The sequence below is a fragment of the Lycium barbarum genome, chromosome 7, assembly GCF_019175385.1.
Source record: "Lycium barbarum isolate Lr01 chromosome 7, ASM1917538v2, whole genome shotgun sequence".
NCBI classification, from domain to species: Eukaryota; Viridiplantae; Streptophyta; class Magnoliopsida; order Solanales; family Solanaceae; genus Lycium; species Lycium barbarum.
The window spans coordinates 133,437,284-133,452,936 of record NC_083343.1 but is presented as its reverse complement, the minus strand read 5'-3'; the positions used below and the strand labels follow the sequence as shown (position 1 = coordinate 133,452,936).

The 15,653-nt window shown below is 38.0% G+C and overlaps 1 pseudogene; it reads right to left on the bottom strand.

The window, feature by feature from the left end:
• Window positions 1-11,009: 11,009 nt before the first annotated feature.
• Window positions 11,010-15,653, bottom strand: LOC132604587 (receptor-like protein Cf-9 homolog; annotated as a pseudogene).

Genomic DNA, 15,653 nt, shown 5'->3' with positions numbered 1-15,653 from the left:
ACCAGATAATCAAACAATTAATATCAAGAATAAATAAACAACCCAAAATATGGAAAATCAATAGATAATAATTGTCATCAAATCAACTTTCAAGTCTTTCGCCACAACCCTAGAAGTAAGAAATTAGCTACTCATGATTCGCTCATAGACAAACGAAGCCATGAATAAACTAAGGTTGAAAAAGATGAAAAATAAAAGAAAATAAAGAGAGAAAAGGAGAACGGTGGCTTACAAATCCTTGAATAATCCCAGCACACCGTTCTCAACTATTAAAACGTCTATATATAGGCTAGGGTAAAAATAACAAATAAGGAATCCAAATCCTAGTCTAATCGGAAGAACTTCCATAGATGCGGAAGGATCGCGCAGAGTACTGAGGCTTCTCGCTTTTCTTTCGCGATGCGGAAGGATCACGAGATGCTGATGACTGAGTTGGTTGGTCCGCTTTCTTCACGCGATGCGACTGGATGTCCTGAAGTTCTGAGGCTTCTCGCGATGCGGAAGAAAAGCGAGGTCTCTTCAGTCGATTAAATCTCCTTTCAGTTCATCCTTTGCGGTCTTCAACTCGTCACCTCAGCCAATCGACATATGCTACGAATTCCAATCATTTCAAGCACAGTTTCCATCGTTTGTCGTCATCGTACCTATACACATGAAATATAACGACATAAGTTCAAATACGACGGTTACGTCATGAATTAGGCGATAAAAGTCAAAAGAAGAGGCTGTAATACGACACAAAACATGATATTTGTGCCAAATATCACCGAACGTCAAAGTGGGTTCACGACCCCAAGTGACACTAATCATAATTTATGTGCATGTTTGAAGGATAATTGTGTCTAAATATTGACTATTTGCTCTAACTAATTAAACTTTAGGAAGGAGGGAATGACTAACGTTTCGATGACAGGTATGGATTCTACATTGGAGTATATCCGTGATCAACAATTTACGAGAACCAAGGACATCGCAAAATGGAGCTAGAAATTTAGACATAGGAAATTGTATTTACTTTATTTAGAGTACAAAACACTTTATGTTATATTCATTTGATATGTAATTACTTTTGTACTTTATTTCGGGAAATAGAATTTGTTTAATTAGCCAAAAGCAATGGGATGATGTATTATGACACATTTTACCCTTCAAACAAACGTTAGGCCTACCTCTAGCACAAAGAGGTCACATGCATATTAGGACACGTTATTGTTTGATATACTCGTTTACATTTGTTTGACAACTTGTTTGACTTTATTTGATTAATTATTTGCTACATGACTTACTTGACTCTACGTGATCATGACTTTACCTAGATATGTTAATGAGACTGATATCATTTGCATTTTTTGCTCACTTTTTCTTATTATGTTTCATTTATTTTTATTATTCCCAAAAAAGTTGATTTTTGTTGACACTCGAGCTGGCCGATCACCCTTACCTCACAAGGTCAAAAACATCATCATTACCTTGACATAGCTGGGTTGTTCAAGGAAAGGAAATTATTATGTCTGATCCAGCCGCATCTATTTCAACTGGTTTGGAAAATATCGTGATCTCTAGTGATGTCACGCCCCGAACCATGGCCTGAACGTAACACGGCACTCGGTGCCTGACTACATGTGACCGAGCGAACCACATGACTTGCTGAATCATCATGATGCATAACGTAAGCGGAATATAACGTGAATGCATGATGAGCCTTTATAAAACGTAATAAATCATAATACTTAATAAAGTACTTGTTTAAACATGAATGAGCCAAAATGGCTATGTGACTCCGATTTTCTGACATGACATAACTGTCTGTTCTGGTCTATGAAACCTCTATCATGAGTCTGACTGAAAACTTCCTTGCTGGGACAAGGCCCCCAGCGTACCTTTACATGCAAAACTAAATAGAGAAATACAATGCTTAAACCCCGAAGGAGATGGGGCTCACCAATACGCTGGTACGAGCAAATCCTAATGATCAGAAGCTTCGTCCTGTAAATCCGTACCTGCATCGTGAAATACAGGCCCCCGGCAATAAAGAGGGGACGTCAGCACATTGAATGTACTGGTATGTAAAGCAACCGAAAGAAGCAACATGGGACATGGAATAACATGATAAGAACTGAAACTGAAAACTTGGACATGAACATGAGCATGAGCATGAGTACATATAAATATATAACATGAGTAAAACATGATAAGTAGGGAGAGCATTTCATAAACCGACACATGATATCACCACGTGGATACGTGGAGTCTGGTACCTCGCCGGACCAGCAGAGCCCCTATACCTTGCCAGGGTATAAGGTAATAACGTACCTGATGGAACCATTCAGTGTGAAATTAAGGTATCGTCCTAACTGGGCGGAGCGATCCTTGTCCTATGGTGGCTACATAGTTTCAGGCTATCTGAGCCTTCTCGGTAATTCGTGCAACTCCCAAAAACATGAACATAATATAGTTGGCTAAGAAGCCCATGACTTTCGTGAATTTACTTGTACTTGTCTTGGAATCATGATTTCACGAAATAGCTTGTAAACATGGTTTCATGAAATAACTTGTAAACATGGTTTCATGAAATAGCTTGTAAACATGTTCTTGATTTATGAGTAATACAATAGTTCATAATCATATATTTGTAGTTGACTTGAAAACATGTTTATAACTTGCAAAATAACTCATGCAGTTTCATATGAACATAATGAGAACACATGAGGAAGAATTCATGATTCATGGATTAAGCTAGGATTCCTAATGTCCGTAATGGAAGGTTAGAAATACAATAACGAACATATATACGGGATTCATATACATACATACATAATTACGGGCTACCAATATGTTGGGTTTAGTGCCCTAGGATTTGAACTTCATAGATTTTACGAAACAGATCATGGGGAAGAACGTAGAGGTTCCGACATGTGGATGGAAGTTATACATACCTTAACTTTCCGCTTTTGAGCTTATCACAATGTTCTTCAACCCCCTTCAACTTCAATCTATAGCAATACAAGTCATAGGGATTCTATATTAGCAACAATATCCATGTTTTGTTCATCTAAGCATTTTATCAAACACTTAGTGGGCATGAAGCTCTACAACCCTCATTAATGGTGTTTTCTTCACCAAATCCCCATTCTTTTACTTCTAGTCATTTCTACAATCCCAATTAGATGCAATTAACATCATTCTTCATCACCCATATGAATACAACAATCCCAAGTCAACAATCCAACAATTCTAGCATAGTTCATATAATCATCCTCAACAAACCCAATTATTATTCTCCCAAGAATTCATCAATTCACAATTATAAGTGATTAGGGAGTAGAAATATTACCTTTTGGGTCGTCACCACGAAATCAACACCCCCAAGTCCGATCTTTAGCTTAAAATGACGACAACAACTTGTACTACACTTTATCCTTCATGAGCTTCGGGATTCGGGGCCTTAAACTTGGTTGATTCTCTACTTTCTCTCTCTAGCTCTCCTCTCTCTCACTTTCTCTCTCTAAAAATCTGAAATTTGTGAATATAGAGGCTGCTAGGGTTTTTATTTTCTTTATATACCAATGGGAAAATGGGTTGACCCAACTTGAAAACGGGTTGGGACCTATCTGTCTTAAAACGTCCATATCTCCCTTTCCCGACGTCGTCTGTGAACCCACAACCTATGGTTGGAAAGGTATTTCAATTATCTACAACTTTCATTCTCTGAGTTTTCCCAAATTCCCAACTTACCATAGGATTCTGGCCTCCCGAAGTCAAGTGACCCGAAACATAATTGCGGACCAAGGTACGCCCATGTTACGGTCCCGTAACACAAGGGACGGACCGTAACTTGGCGTCGTACCTTGGTGAAAATTTCCAGTAAGTTTCTGGAAATTTTCCCTGTGTTACGGTCCACTGTTACGGTCCGTAACACAAGGTACGGCCCGTAACACGAAGGACGGACCGTATCTTGGGACTGTATCTTGAAGGAAATTTCCAGTGAGTTTCTGGAAATTTTCTCTGTGTTACGGCTCACTGTTACGGCCCGTAACACGAGTTACGGTCCATAACGTCACCGTAACGCAGACGAATTTTCCAGCGAACAGGCTTCAGTCAAATGGGCATAACTCTTTGCACAGATGTCCGTTTAATCCCCATAATATACCGTTGGAAAGCTATTTAATAGGGCTACCACTTTCATCAAGGAAGTTCCTCCAGATTTGCAACGGATCAAGAAGTTATCGTCGCCCGAAATAGGCCTATCAACCATTTTCGCAAACGCTCAAACCTTCAGTGTTTTCACTAGAACTCTAATGATATGAGCTTAAACTTAGTTCCAAGATCCGGGGTGTTATAAGTGATCCTCTCGAGACTTCCGAACACAGAACTACTATTCAACATGATGAACATATCATTCGCCTGACTCAAGAGATTGAGGATCTACGTGGAGAACTGAATTGGGTTAGGGACCTGACCAATCTGTCCGTTACATTCCAAAGTCCACCTCCCAAACCTAGAAATGTCGCACCAAACCCACCTCGTTTCCCATCACTTGAATCTCCTGTTCCTAAATATTTTCCTCCACGAAATAATGCACCTACCAACAACAACTTTCCTCCAATCACCCTCGCAAATCCACCAAATCCGTCATCCGTCTATACTCCTCCACAGAGTCAACCACCCACCTACACTACCTATGCTACTCCAAATCCACCACCTACAACTACTCCTCTAAACCCACCAAACCAATTACTTATGAACACCCCTTATAACACACCACCTCCAGTCCAAAACACTCCTACCGTCCAAACTTATCCAACCCAGCATATACAAGGGGCACATTTTGTCACTCCTAATGCGCAACATGTTCCTCCGATTTATGCAGCGGAAACACAAGCCTTCACCAACCCAGTAACGGTCATTTTCCAACCCGAGGTGGATTAATACGAGGAAATGGAAAATGAGGCAAAAGCAAGGGCGGATGACATGTTATCAAAAGAGATCCACAGCCTCAAAGAAGGAATGAGAAACCTTTAAGTTGCTAGGGGAAGCAAGAGTGCAGAATATGAGGATCTGTGTGTTCAGCCTGACGTCGATTTGCCCGTAGGCTACAAGCCGCCGAAATTTGATACGTTTAATGGAACAGGCGACCCCCATACGCACTTATGGGCTTATTGTGACAAATTGGTTGGAGTAGGTAGAGATCAGAATATAAGGATGAATCTATTCATAAGAAGCTTATCTGTTGAGGCTCTTGCTTGGTATACACAACAAGACATCCGTAAATGGCGTGGTTGGAGCTATATGGCAGAAAACTTCATGGACCGATTCAGTTTCAACACCGATATCACACCGGATAGAGTCTACATGACCAAGGTAACCAAGAAATCAACTGAGACGTTCCGCGAGTATGCGCTACGTTAGAGATCAGAAGCAGCCAGGGTTCAACCCCCGATGAGTGATAGAGAAATGACTGCCACCTTCATTGAATGCCAAGCTGGCATATTTTATGAGAAAATGATAGGCATGATGGGGCAAAAATTCACAGAAGTTGTCAGAATGGGAGAAGCCTTAGAAGAGGGAATCAAATCAGGAAAAATTCAGGATCTTACTGCTTTGCAAGCTGTAAACAAAGCTATTCAATCTGGTTCTATCAGCGGGGTTAAAAAGAAGAAAGAAGATGTCGCTGTAGTCATGAATGTCCAAGGACATAAGCCAAGACAAGTCGTTACATACTTTAACCATCCACAAAAACCTTTCTACCCTTACCAATACATTGAACCCTACCACTAACCCCTTACCCTGTTTACAACGCCCAAGAAAACTACTACCAACCCCGAGCACCTCCATATCAAAACCCATGTCCATATCAATCCGTTCATGCTCCAACTTACCAAAATCGACCACATGCTACACTCAAAACCCGTCCAAGCCCTGACATCAAAAATACCCGTAATTACACTCGATTCATTGAACCTTTGGCTCAATTATTTGAAAGAATGAAAGCAGCAGGTGTGATACAACCGATTGAAGGGAAACTTCCCGATCCTATTCCAAGATGGTTTGATGGTTCCAAGCGTTGTGCATACCATTCTGGAGTTGCTGGGCACGACACTGAGGATTGCTATGGTCTCAAAAACAAAATTGAAGCCTTGATTAAAGGACGAGCAATCCAGCTCACTGGAGCTCGACCCAATGTGGACAACAATCCTTTACTTACTCATGAAAATGCCAATGTGAACATGATAAACTGTTGATGAAGATAAGGATTTGAAGGAAGCTATTGTGCCAATTAGAAAGATGGAAAGGGGCATGTCATCAACTTTTGTTGCTCCCGTGGGAACAGTCCAAAGGCAAGCACCAATGAAGATTACTACTACAACTACTCGCAACACCGAGACACCGACCATCTGGGGTGCCGGAAAGACTTTGAAGAACTGGACTCTTACTCTATCCTTGGTTCGCCGGGAGTCTTGGTAGATTGAACATGTAGTGAACTTTAGAAATAGCACGATTTTTAAAATTGAGGCTTGAATCGTGCCCAAAACTTTTGTTGCTTTGCCTCATCTTTTGGAAGCTTAAATTGCAAAATCTATGAATGCATTTCTGATTTTCCTCAATCGTCTATTATTGTTATTTTCTATTTTATTTATCAAATCTGCCAGTTTTATGATTGTGACATAAAATGATCGAATGAATAAAGTACATCTCGAGAGAATAACAAAGAAATTAGAGGACAAGACAAGAGTCTACTTGGAAGAAAATGAAATAGTCGATAGATGGTGACACAAGCAAAAAGGCTATCAATTCAAGAAGAAATCAAAGGACGACATTAGGTCAGATTGCCTAATTTGTAACCTTTCCTGTAATGTAATACGAACTACGCTGACCTGATTCCCGTGGTGGCATTCGTAGGCAGCCCACATAGGGTTCGGTTGCATTATAGCAGAAAATCCAAAAAATCCTTATTATTTATATATGGGGGAACTACGCATGGCCTGATTCCCTCGGTGGGATTCGTAGACTATCAACATACCGGTCAGTCATATTTAGGTAGAAATTCAACAAACCTTTTACCATTTATGTAACGGAACTACGCTGACCTGATTCCCTTGGTGGGATACGTAAGTAATCCACATCGGGTTCGGTCCCTTTACTAGAAAATTTCAAACCATTTCTATGTGTATTATGAACTACGTTCTGACCTGATTCCCTTGGCGGGATACATAGGCAACCTATATAAGGTTCGGTTACACCACAACATAAGTTAGTATACCCTTATGAGCCTAGAGCTGGGGCAGATTTGGAAAGATTAGACAAGAGAAGAGTTGGACGTCGATAAGATTGAGGCTACCACACAGGAAATATTATAGACAAATGACGGTTCAATTGTTTCAGAAATGTCACAATCTAAAGTTGGCAGAAAAATATTTACAACTTATATACCTATATTTACATATATATCTTTCCTTATATACATATAATTACATATATATCTTTCCTTACATACATACTTACATATATACCTTTCAAATGAAACACTTTCTTTCAACCGTTTGTACCACTATTCATCTATTGAGGCTTGAACGGAGATCACAAGATTTAAACAAACAAGACAAATGGAGCGCCAACACCGTCAAGATTCGAGTCAACACGAATCAACTTCCCCCTCTCAAACTAAGAATTTTTCTTTGAGTGCAGGAATAAAAGACCACGAGACCAACAGTCAAGTCTATCAATCATGGCCGAAAAGCATCATTTGGATCATTGTGGCCTCGCCTTAAAAGCCAAACAGCTTTATTTCCAACTTTATCTTTAATTTTATTCTTATCACAATAACTTTATGACTTTATTAACAAATACACCTGTTTTCGTAGGTTGTCAAGATTGAAGGCGAATTAAATCAGGATTACGTGTCATTAAGTTGGCCTGTCACGATACCATCAACATCATCAGCCAAACGGCTACACTATCACTTTACTCTGTACTCTACCAATCACTTTATTATTTACTTTACCAACTTTAACGACTTTATCCTGAACTTTACAGGAATTATCATTAAGTCTCCAAAGATAACCGGAGGCATCATTCGGCTATACAGCCTCATGTGCATAAGCCAGACGGCTACACTATTACTTCACTCTCTACTTTGTCATTCACTTTACCAACTTTAATGACTTTACCCTGAACTTTACAGGAATTATTATTAAGTCTCCGAAGACAACCGGAGACATCATCCACTTTACGACTTTACCCTGAACTTTACAGGAATCTTCATCAAGTCTCCGAAGACAACCGGAGACATCATTCACTTTACTTTAACGACTTTACCCTGAACTTTACAGGGTCTTCGTCAAGTCTCCGAAGACAACCGGAGATATCATATGGCTATATAGCCTCATTTTCATAAGCCAAACGGCTGCACGCTTACTTTACTCCCTACTTTATCAATTACTTTATCATTCACTTTGTCTACTCTAATGACTTTACCTTAAATTTCACAGACATCATTTATCATCGAGTCCTGGAAGACAGCCGGAGGCCTCATTATTATCATTAAAGTCTCCAAATACAACTAGAGATATTATTATATCTTCAGCAGAAACATCACGCATTCATGCAAGTCCCTGAAGACAACCAGAGACAACATTTGGCCACACTGCCTCATTATAAGCCACATGACTTCATTCTCACACTCATATTTACTATCATTTTACACTCCTTATAAGTTTTACACTTTCAACTTTACCCCGACTTTATTAGTGATTCTGACATGAATTTCAGTTTTTACAGAAAGTACAATCTACAGAGACACAGCGCCACGAGGAACTTTATCTTATGCAGTGAACTGGGGCAAATCTGCTGAAGAGGAATATCAAACTCACAAGCAAAGGTCACGGATCTACTCTCGAACTCAACTCCGCCTACGTCCACAAACATGTGATACGTGGGTTATCCAAATTTTTCTTTCATATCCACCTCTAAGACTCTACTCAATCAACCCGTTTCACAATTTTGTAAGCCTTTTCTACATCCCAGTCTCACCATAATTCAACACTAGGGAAAAAAGCGTAGCGTAGGTATCGACCCGCTTCTTTCGAACTATATGCACCATTCGAGATATATAGGTAACTCAAAACGGGTTCGGCCATAATTCCTCCTATCCCATAATGTTTTCCAACCATCCTTTCTGCCCCAACAATATTTTCCACCAATTCTCTTAACCTATATTTTCTCAAGTTCTTCCAAGTTCATATTCGTTGGTCGGAACAAAATTGGCTACTACGTCAACTTCTTCGCCCGAAAACTCTTACATCGTCTCCGGTCGAAGAGGGGCATCTGTTGACACCCAATTTTTGCCCCTCCTTTATTCCGATTCATTCTTTTTCATGAGTTTCTAATACTTAAATATCTTATTTTCACTATCACTACATTATTATTATTATAATTATTATTATTATTATTATTATTATTATTATTATTATTATTATTATGATGATGATGATTAAAATATTATTACTTATTAAGACCTCGTACATTGTTATTTATTTATTACATATTAATCATAAAACTAACCTAGACAATATCTCTACTTTATTGTTACCTTACCTATATATTTACAGTTTCTCTATTATTAGTAAATTTATAACATTAAATTATAGCTTATTACTATTAATTATCTAATTGCATGTTTATTCCATAAAGAAAGGACTAAAATTCGGATCCCACTAGCCCGTGTTTTACCTCAAAATGAGCCCATACTTTTGAATAATTTCAGACCAATTATGCTCCAACATTTGAGCTCAAATCAGCCCAATACCCGGATAATGACCAGCCCAAAAAACTCTTTTTTAGACCAGCCAAATAAATGGCCCAACAGTCCAGCCCAACTGAAATTACCTGACCCGGCCCATGTATTAAAACTTATTCATCATCTCCCCTAAAACAAAACCTAATCGCCGCACAGCCGCTCTTTCTCTTTCCCTCTCCCTTTCCCTTCATCTCTCTCTCTCTCTTCTTCGATAAATTCAGTAAAATCACAGTAAGATTCCGTGAATAACAGGCCTTGCATGGTTAAATCAGGAAGGGTAATTAATGGTCCGTCACGGGTTCAATATTGAAGAGGCGTTTCATCCACTTTCCTGTTTTTTTTGTGTTTTTTTTATTCGAAGTTTTAATGAGTTTCTTGTCTGTTTGTAAGCCTGTATCTTGCTTTATCAGTCCTTTGATTTTCGAGTACAAAGTTTTAAAAGGACTTTTGCCTCCATCTTTTTTGTTTTTCTGATTGATGTCATAAATCTGAAGCAAACCCCAACGTTCGGATCTGCACAAAATCGTTGACTCAACTTTGAATTGAGTTCAACATCCCGCCCAAATCGAAACCCTAAGTCTGGATTGACACCTATAAAATGTCATTTTAAGTTCTCAGCCGGAGGAGGTTTTTTTCAACATTTTTGGTGAATACGCAACTGTTTGCTTACAAAGTTGTGAGTCTTTTTTTTATCAGATCTTGAACCCCTTTTAATAAAAAATACCCTTTATTTTAAATAAGAGATCTGTGGTGAAAATTTAAGGTTTCGACGATTCGATTAACTTTCATCGTCGCTTGGCAAAGAATTTTAACTCCGACAGAGACATTCTGATTTTTTACTCGAGTTTCGAATCTATTTCATAACGAGAGAGTAGATTCAAGATCGTCGACGCCCCATTCACTGCACCCGGGAAAGGTAACCATTCTCCCCTTCTTAGTATTAAATACTTGTGATGTTACTACTGATTAACTGAACGAATTCTTTACTATAATTGTTTTGAAGTGTAGTTAGTTTTCCATTCAAGTTCGTCTTCCGCTGTTTTGAACTACAAAAAATACCTCTTTTTTTGTGATTCTTCCTAAAGAAAAAAAAAAGTGTAAATTTGTTATTAATAGATGATAGTGCAAATGATGATCTCAATTTATTTTATTGAAACACAAATTATTCACAGGTTACTGAGTCTATTGAGGCCTATGGGTGTTGAGAAGTGAGTGTAGTTTAATGGTTAATAAATGATCTATTAGGTGCGCTTAGATGTTGACCATGTGTTCGGTTACGGACCTTGGGCAAACGTTAATTAACAATTCAAAAGAGTCATGTGTGTGGTGACGCTCCTTGACTTTATAAATAAATCGTGTTTGACCGTGTGTGTGGATACGCTCCTTGGTCGATTCTTGTAAATAAGAGGCTTTGTGTGTGGTTACCCTCCTAAGCCGAAAATGTAAGTCACAATTCTAAACTAATTTTAGGTAATTAAGCGAGTAAAATAAACGCATTTCATCCCAGATTTAATTTTAGCCAAGTATAAGTCGATAAAAGTGACTGTGCTAGAACCAAGGGACTCGGGGAATGCCTAATACCTTCTCCTCGGTCACCACAATTCCTTACACGGTTTTTTGTTTTCACAGACCAAAAATAAAGAGTCATTTCCTTTTGATTAGGGATTCAATAAGGTGACTTGAAACACCAAAACTCAATTCCAAGTGGCGACTCTGAATAAATAAATAATCCCTTCTCAAAACGTCACTTCAATTGGAAAAAATCCTTTACTATAAAACCCGTGTCCTTCGAGGCTCTAAAAAGGGGTGTGACAGAGATTAGATGATACCATTCACTTAATTCAAGACACTGCATAAATTTGTAAATTATACAGTAAGTTGCTAGGGATCCAACTTTACACAATGAAACAAGAATTGCATATCACTTCATTGAATGCATTAAAGTGTTAAATAACTTGATATCATCAAAGGTTATAATATTACACATTCCCAAGGCTAATAAAAAGAAAAAGGCTTACTTATATAAAACAAAAACTAAAAAACTAAAAATCAAATCCAGCATCATAAGTTGCAACATCTGATACTCCACCAAATGATCCTCCAAGCACATGCATGTTCGAATTTGTTTATTCACTAGGCAAAGAAAAGTTAGTCTTACTTTTAGTTTACACAAAAGTCAAAATACAGTAAGACTTTTATCTTACACAAAGAAAGTTAAAGTCTGAAGGAGCAATTTAAAATCAAGGAAATAAATGAGCAACGTATATATTGACTTGAATACCTAAAGTCCTGAAATCACATCTTGCTTGATTGCTAACTTGTCTACAAGGGATTATTTCTTCTTCTGTGATTCCTTTGACGTCGCTGCTTCTTTCTCCTTCGCATAATAATTTTGTGTTCCAGTTCTGCAATGATTCTTGCAAGCCATTTCGGATTTCCAGTTGAAATCATGAAATATACTATGGATAGTCCAATACATAGTCCACTTCCGTAACCCATAAGAGCATCTTTCCAAAAATCATTGAGACATTCAGAATTGCTTTCTTGATCGTCTAGTGCAGATACGGTATAGTTTGTCTCTGCCACACAATTATTGCCACAAACTTTCGAAACTGGAAATCCACATAATCCATCATAACCTTCATATGAATTTCTCTCAAATGTTTGAAATTGAGGTCCTTGAAGATTGCACCCTTCGAGATGATTGTAGGAGAGATTTAAGACTTCCAAAGGGATGCAAGAGAAGAAAGTTGTGCTGGTATCTCTCCTACAATATGGTTACTTGATAGGTCCAATGATTCGAGTACAGATAAATTTCCAAGTGATGGAGGTATATGACCTTGCAATTCATTAAGAGATAAATTCAGCACCCGAAGCGCAATAAGATCTCCTATAATACTTGGAATAGATCCTTCAAATTTGTTACTTGAAAGATCAACACTTGTGTATGTAGTCAAAATCCTAACAAGTTCAAGCTCCAGTCCCTTGTTTGCAATTGTTACAAAATCGTTGTAGTCTACATTTCCAAGATATCTTGGTGACTTCATTGTTTGATTAATTGTCCTCATGCCTTTCAAATGTTGAAACAAACTTGTAGGTAAGTTTCCCGAAAAGTCATTGCAAGAGAGATCGATGATTCGAAGCTCAACAAATATGCTTTCATTCCTTGATGTTATAATGGGTCCATATAATTTATTCGATCTCAAGCTTAAAACTTGCAGCTTTGGAAGAGTTCCCAACCACATCGGAAATGTGTCGATGAGGTGATTATCTCCTAAATCAAGATCTTTCAACTCCTTGCAATTGGCCAAAGACAAGGGAATTTTCCCTTCTAGTTCATTGCCATGCAAGTTGAAGCTTCTAAGTGAGCATCCAACACTAAAAGTGTTTGGAAGAACCCCAGAAAGATTGTTTTGGTGCATATCCATTACCTCAAGATAACCACTCATGTTGCCAAAACATTGCGGAATTGCTCCCTCAAGATTATTTCTACCCAAATTTAGAATTTGTAGTGATGTGAAATTGCAAATAAATGAAAGGATGGAGCCGGAAAGCTGATTTTCATGAATATAAAATAGGGACAAGTTGTTCAACTTCCCCAGCGAACCAGGAATAGAACCATTGAGAGAGTTAGTACAAAAAGCTAGCTCGGTAAGAGACCTTAGGTAACCTATTTCTTCAGGAATGGAGCTAGAAAGTTGATTATCACAAAGATACAAAAAAGACAGGCTGGTCAAGTTCCCCAATGAAGTAGGAATAGAACCACTAAGAAAGTTAATACCCAAAGATAGCTCTGTAAGAGACCTTAGGTTACCTATTTCTTCAGGAATGGAGCCAGAAAGTTGATTCTTAGAAAGATACAAAAAAGACACGCTGGTCAAGTTCCCCAATGAAGTAGGAATAGAACCACTAAGAAAGTTAATACCCAAAGATAGCTCTGTAACAGACCTTAGGTTACCTATTTCTTCAGGAATGGAGCCAGAAAGTTGATTCTTAGAAAGATACAAAAAAGACACGCTGGTCAAGTTCCCCAATGAAGTAGGAATAGAACCACTAAGAAAGTTAATACCCAAAGATAGCTCTGTAACAGACCTTAGGTTACCTATTTCTTCAGGAATGGAGCCGGAAAGCTGATTTTCATGAAGATACAAAAGGGACAAGTTGGTCAAATTCCCAAGTGAAGCAGGAATAGAACCATTAAGAGAGTTAGTAGTAAAATCTAGCTCAGTTAAAGACCTTAAGTAACCTATTTCTTCAGGAATGGAGCCGGAAAGCTCATTCTCATGAAGAAATAAAAAACACAAGCTGGTCAAGTTCCCCAATGAAGTAGGAATAAAACCACTAAGAAAGTTAGTATTCAAAGATAGCTTTGTAAGAGACCTTAGGTCACCTATTTCTCTTGGAATGGTACCACTTAAATGGTTGTCAAACAGTTGGAGGATCTGAAGCTTGGCTTGTGAGGCGATTTGTGGTGGTATTGTGCCTGAAATCTGATTGGTGTGCAAGGCAAGATACACAAGATTAGTGAGTTTACCAATTTCAAGTGGGATGGTGCCAGAGAAATTGTTCATGCTAAGATCAAGATACTCAAGAAAAGGGAGAGATGAAAATGGAAAATCATAGAGCGTACCAATGACACTAAAATTTGTAATATTCAACTTGTTTATCCTACCATTAAAGCCTATAACTCCGTACCAGTCCTTGCAAGCATTAGAACTTGATCTCCATGAAGCCAATAAGGAATTATTCTGCTTATGGAAAGTTGCTTTCCATTTTAGGAGGCTAGTTGCTTCCTCAGTGGAAGCGGAAGTAATTGTAAAGAGATATAACAAGGAAAAAAGGTGAAACAAAGAAAAGAATTTGGGAACCATCATCATATATTGCTAAACGATGTTGAGGTGAGTATTTTGGTTTTTGATGGATGAACTTGGTGCAGATCTCACTTTTTATATTGTAGTAAGCTAGTACAATACTTGCGTGTAAAATACGGCGTAGAATCAGAACGACTTCCAATTAAATTAAGTAGCATAAGATCAGGACAATGTAGCATTTAATTCAGACAAGGACCTATCCAAATGGCTAAGTATTGTTGTATATGCATACATTGTTGCTTTGAAAGTCCTTGTACGAGTCTCGTTGTGGAAATTTCAGATGAAAGCTACAACACATAATTCCCTTTCTGTTTGAATTTCATTGAGATGTTACTACTCATTAACTGAACGTATTCTTTACTGTAGCTAGTTTTCCATTCAAGTTCTTCTTCCGCCATTTTGAACTATAAAAAATACCTCTCTTTTTTGTGATCCTCCCTATAGAAAAAAATAAGTGTAAATTTTTTTATTAATAGATGATAGTGCAAATGATGATCTCTATTTATTTTATTGAAACACTAATTATTCACAGGTTACTGAGTCTACTGAGACCTACGGGTGCCGAGAAGTGAGTGTGGTTTAATGGTTAATAAGTGGTCTAAATCTCATCAGAGACAAAATTGTTAAGTGAATTTTTCACTAAGTTATGCGAAATATATTTGCTGGTGAAAGATAACATATATTCAATGGAGTAATTAAGTTTCACACAAGTTAGGCCTTTTTTTTCCTTTTTTTTTAAAGGCAAGTTCACTGGTGGGACCCAGTGACTATTTATTAATTTATCACAAGTTAGCCTGAACAGTACCACTGCTATTGAAAAAAAAGAGCGATCCACGTGGAGAAATTATTAAGGAAATAATTATCTTCATATGCTTCTTTAATTTTAGAAACATGGATTTTGAACTTTCTTCATGTCAATCAATTCCAAATTTAAAAAATATCGTCATGCTCAAGTCAACGCACATGGCTATAGTCTTGCCAGGGAA